Source organism: Lepus europaeus, chromosome 22 (genome assembly GCF_033115175.1).
Source record: "Lepus europaeus isolate LE1 chromosome 22, mLepTim1.pri, whole genome shotgun sequence".
Lineage (NCBI taxonomy): Eukaryota > Metazoa > Chordata > Mammalia > Lagomorpha > Leporidae > Lepus > Lepus europaeus.
The window spans coordinates 20,447,634-20,453,837 of record NC_084848.1 but is presented as its reverse complement, the minus strand read 5'-3'; positions in this window follow the sequence as shown (position 1 = coordinate 20,453,837).

Below are 6,204 nucleotides of genomic sequence, written 5' to 3'. Positions count from 1 at the left end.
CAAGGTTCCCTGTCATCTTGCTATGCCATGTTAGGCAAATTACTTGGCCTCTATGAAGCTCTATCAATTTATCTGTAAAATGAACCCAGGCTTGGGGGCTACTCTAAGAATTAAGCGAGCAGGCAAAGTATTTGGCACTTAGAATATCCACTCCTAGTCCAGTCCTCATCTTTTCATCAGAATCAGTATTTCTAAGCATTTCTTTCAGCTCCACTAAAAGCTAGGTCTATAGAATCTCTCAGCAACCATCTTCCCCCTTTACTGCTTGCCCCATTTGTAAATAACAACACTCCACACAAGTTCCCTTGGCTGTGGAAGGCTCTGAAATAGAGAGACCATGTCAAAGAACATGGAAATGCATTAAGCACATATCATACACACACTCTTTATAATGCAGAACTAAGTGGCACCTTGGGTTAGGGCCCAGGGCTGATGAATACTCACACCAAGAAAGGAGACATTTTAGCGAGAGAGGCCCAAGGCAGGTCGACTTCTGCTAGAACAGGTACAGGGAGATCCGACTTTGCATAAGTCTGTGCTCTTTCATCCCCTATAAGTAAGCCTCCAGTGGCCTTGTATAGGCAAGCCCACAGCTTGGCCTCCAGCGAATGGCTATGCTAGGAACGAGGAGTCTTGAACTGATTCTGCAATCCTCCCAAGCAAGAACTCCATCAAGACTATATTGGGAGGCCAGTGTTGTGTAGCAGGTAAAGCTGCCACCTGTAGTGTTGGCATCCCATATGGGCACTGGCTCAAGTCCCAGCTGCTCCACTTCTGACCCAGCTCTCTGCTATGGCCTGGGAAAGCAGTGGAAGATGGCCTGGGTCCTTGGGCCCCTGCATCCATGTGGGAGATGTGGAAGAAGCTCCTGGCTCCTGGCTTCAGATCAGCACAGATCTGACCATTATTATGGCCATTTGGGGAGTGGACCAGCAGGAGGAAGCTCACTCTCTCTCTGCCTCTCTGCAACTCTGCCTTTCAAATAAATAAATTTAAAAAAAAAAAAAAACTATATTGGGTCTGAATTTGAGTCTATAGTACATATAGTAAGGACTGGAACAAGTAGCTGATGTAACACATAACAGGCTTAAATAAAATGCAAATCTCTTTATGCTCAAGGATAATCAATCAGCTAACCACAGTTGTGATTACTGGTATTACAAATGTTGTCACATTTCTCCTTTGATGAACTTAGATAAGATAGTGAATGCCTCATGAGAAGGGGTTAATGTGAAGGTAGAAGACTCCCTGCAGGACACAGAAACGTGATTCTTAAGACCATGCCTTATTTTTTCCAGAGTTCTGCTGAAAATCAACCTTGTTTATCCCAGGTTACAAATGGATAAATACCAGACATGTAAGCTTGTTGAGCCAAGCCATACACACTGGTTTTCAAGATTATTGACACCAACTCAATCAATGCTAACTGTGGTTCATTCCCAGATGACTGAGACTGGCAATTTTAAGCAGAAAAGAAACTGATTGGAAGGCTAGAATGAAGCATCAACAGAAGGCTGGAAAACCAAGCTCAGACGAGAATTAAATCACGGGAGCAAATCCACAGCCCTGCCCAGGAAGTCTGATTGGGAAGCTGCCATTGGCAGCCATCATTGCTCAGTGATCATCACACCATCAGCCCTGACCTGTCGTAGACAGGACCTGTGACAGATAACTGCAACTTCATTTTAATCCTCTCCAGATCCAAAGTCAAGGCATCACGCTTGACCAGCTCTGGATGCAGAAAGGTGATTCCTCAGCTTGCTACTTAGTTCTGTGAACAGAGATGTGGACTATTCTCCAGCCCACTTGGTACATAAAGCAACATAGGGAGAGTGCGCTAACATCTGAGAAGCCAAAACAACTAACACCCCACATGTTTTCTGATGAAAGTAAACAGCCATTAAAAACCTTTGTCTCATTTTAAGACGTTCTACAGGCAGTTATAATCAGAACAGCCTGGTACTGGTACAAAAACAGATGGATAGGGGCCGGCACTGTGGCGTGGGGTGTAAAGCTGCTGCCAGCAATGCCAAAATCCCATTTGGACGCTGGTTCAAGTCCTGGCTGCTCCACTTCTGATCCAGCTCTCTGCTGTGGCCTGAAAAGGCAGTGGAGGACGGCCCAAACCCTTGGTCCCCTGATCCCACATTGAAGACACGGAGAGCATCCTGGCTCCTGGCTTCAGATTGGTGCAACTCCAGCCATTGCAGTTATTTGGAGTGTGGGCCAGTGGATGGAGGACTTCTCTTTCTCTCTCTTTCTGCCTCTGCCTCTAACTTTATATATATTTTAAAAAAGATGGATAGAGCGATGGAACAGAATGGAAATGCCAGAAATCAATCCAAGCATGTACAATCAACTTATATTTGATCAAGGAGCAAAAACCAATCCCTGGAAAAGGACAGTCTCTTCAACAAGTGGTGCTGGGAAAACTGGATTTCCACATGCAGAAGTATGAAGTAGGACCCCTACCTTACATATTACACAAAAATCCATTAAAAATGGATTAAAGACCTAAATCTATGACCTGATGCCATAAAATTATTAGAGAACATTGGGGAAACCCTGCAAGACATTACCATAGGCAAAGAGTTTTTGGAAAAGACCCCAGAGGCACAGGCAATCAAAGCCAAAATTCACAAAGAGGACTACATCAAGCTGAGAAGCTTCTGTACTACAAAAGAAACACTCAGGAAAGTGAAGAGGCAATCAACAGAATGGGAGAAATTATTTACAAACAATGCAACTGATAAAGGATTAATAATCAGAATATATAAACAGATCAAGAAACTCCACAACAAAACAAACAACCCAGTTAAGAAATGTGCAAAGGACTTAACATTTTTCAAAAGAGGAAATCCAAATGGCCAACAGACACATGAAAAAATGTTCAGGATCACCAGCCATCAGGGGAATGCAAATCAAAACGACAATGTTTCACCTCACCCTAGGTAGAATGGCTTTCGTACAAAAATCAACAAACAAATGCTGGCGAGGATTTGGGGAAAAAGGTACCCTAATCTGTTGGTGGGAACGTAAGCTGGTAAAATCACTATGGAAGACAGTTTGGAGATACTTCAGAAATCTGAATATAGACCTACCATATGACCCAGCCATCCTACTCCTGGGAATTTACCCAAGAGAAATGAAACCAGCAAATAAAAGAGTTATCTGCACTCCCATGTTTATTGCAGTTCAATTCACAACAGTCAAGACATGGAATCAACTGAAATGCCTGTCAACTAGAAACCGAATAAAGAAACTATGGGATATATATACCATGTAATACTACACAGTGATAAAAAAAAAAAAAATCCAGTCATTTGCAACAAAATGGATGAATCTGGAAAACATCATACTTAGTGAAATAAGCCAGTCCCAAAGGTACAAATACCATATGCTCTCCCTGATCTGTGAGAACAGAGCACCTAAAAGGAAATCTGTAGAAGTGAAATTGACACTTTGAGAAGCAATGACTTGAACAGTCCTTGACTGGACTGTTAAGGAACAGTTCTTTTTCTCTCTTCTTCACAATATTTGTTGAACTCCTTACTTAACATAGAGTTAATCATATGAGAATAAAGTAAATAGAAAATAGATTTTAGTAAAAACTAAGAATGGGAATAAGAGAGGGAGGATGAAGTTTGTAACTGTAAAGCTGTATTGTTCTGCAAACATTCCTATGGACTTACATTTAAGGGTACAGTTTAAAAATTTGCCATGAGACCCCAAATCCCATTACACTGGGTGGTAAAAATGACATCTTAAGTGTTAAGATGATCATATTAGGCCGGCGCCGTGGCTCAACAGGCTAATCCTCCGCCTTGCGGCGCCGGCACACCGGGTTCTAGTCCCGGTCGGGGCACCGATCCTGTCCCGGTTGCCCCTCTTCCAGGCCAGCTCTCTGCTGTGGCCAGGGAGTGCAGTGGAGGATGGCCCAAGTCCTTGGGCCCTGCACCCCATGGGAGACCAGGATAAGCACCTGGCTCCTGCCATCGGAACAGCGCGGTGCGCCGGCCGCAGCGCGCTACCGCGGCGGCCATTGGAGGGTGAACCAACGGCAAAAAGGAAGACCTTTCTCTCTGTCTCTCTCTCTCACTGTCCACTCTGCCTGTCCAAAAAAAAAAAAAAAAAAAAAAAATCATATTAAATGTTAAAGTGATCATATAGATAGGATTAAATGTTAAAGGGATCATATAAATAAGATCAAGTGTCGTAATAATAGTAGGTAGAATTAAAAAGGAGAGAATTTCCAATATGGGAAGCAGCTCACACAGCAGACTCATAGAATGACAATCACTTTAAACAGCACTCTGACCTCAGAATCAGCCCTTAAGTCATTCTGGTCTGGCTGAAAAGCCCATGAGAGCATTTCAGGCATGGAAAGCCAAGACACTGTGGTAAAAAACATGTGAGTGAGACACCAGTGGAAAGAAGTGGCCATCAAAGAAGGATGTACTTTTCTCTGAAGGGAGGAGAGAACTTCCACTTTCCTTATAGCCTTGTCTAAATATTGACGGAGATTGTGGATTCAAAAGGCTTCCATAGCCTACGAAGCTCATGTCAAGAGCCTCGGGTGATCAACGACGTCATACGAGTGTTGTTAAATCAACAACAGGTGTCACTGTATACTTACTTCCCACGCAGGACCTCTGTCCTCAATGAGTTGTATTAATTGTAAAACCTGTTCCTAAACAGGTGTTTTGTGTGTGTGTGTGTGTGCGCGCAAACTGTTGAAATCTTTATTTAGTATAGAATTGGTCTTCTGTGAATAAAGTTTAACTGAAAATGAATCTTAATGGAGAATGGGACAGGGCATGGGAGAGAGAGGAGGATATTGGGTGGGAGTGGGGGCGGGAGGGTGGATATGGTGGGAAGAATTACTATATTCCTAAAGTTATACTTAGGAAATTTGTATTAAATAAAAGGTTTCTTTGGGGAAAAAATAAAGTACATCATTGTAAAAATCAAAAGAAAAAATAAGAAAGGAAGAAAGAGGCAGGGTGGAAGAATAGGTGGGAGGGAAAGTGGGGTGGGAATAACTGCTATGCTCCTACATCTGCCTATATGAAACACATGTAATTTGTTCACCTTATATAAATAAATTTTAAAATCCATTTTAAAAAAGCCTTTGTCTCTTTAAACTAACCTGGGTGGATTTTGTTGGTTTTCTGGCCCTACTTGTATAGCACTGCCACCCTAACCTATGACATCTTTAGTGTATAAGTTTCTCTCAACTTCACAAGATTAGTGAGCACCTTTCAAAATGAAGGAAACATTACCAGGCATATCCATTGCTAAAGCCTTGACAACTCTCAATGTTTGTCTCCTCGAAGGAACTGGGCAGAATCGACTAATGTTTAGGAAAATCACTTACATTTAAAAATATTACAGTTCTGTTGTCTTAGCTCTGAGAAATTTCTATTTTACACATGTAATTCAGGACATTTTTGGGCAGGATGGAAGCTTAAAAGCCTTCCTCCATTGTTTCATTATCCCAAACTTATATTCATCACTCACCTTCCCACTGGCACATCATTGGACCTCTCAGGCTTAATTTCTTTGGGTATTAACCAAATCTTTCATTGCCTCTCTTAATCAGATCACATTCTTTTTTGCTATTTTTTAGCCATTAAAAACTTGCCTTTCATGTTTTAAATCAGGTATGAAATTAAGCAAATAATTGTGCCATCTGAGTGCTCATTATACCAAACACCATTCTAATAACTTTACCCCATTTAACACTCAAAATCTTAAGTGTCTAGGAAGGGTAATCACCCTAGTGATTAAAACATTGCTTGCGACACCTGCATCAGAGCACCTGGGTTCCAGTACTAGCTCTGCTCTCAATTCTAGTTTCCTGCTAATGCACACAGTGGGAGGCGGCAAGGGATGGCTTAAGTGATTGGGTTCCTACTGCCCAAGTGGGAGACCTGGAGTGCGTTCCTGCCTTCCAGCTTCAGCCTGGCCCAGTCTCAGCCCTAGCTCAGCTGCTGTGGCCATTTGTGGATAGAATCATCAGATGGGAGATTTCTCTATCTAAAATAAATAAAATTTAAAAACTTTTTAAAATCTTGTTTTGCAGATGGAGATACTGAGGCCAAAAAGATTGTAATCAATGTAAGAGCTTGAATTAAATTGTAAAAATACAAGACCTGCTGCCAATAAATAAAATATCTTTATTATGATTAATAGTTAAAATCT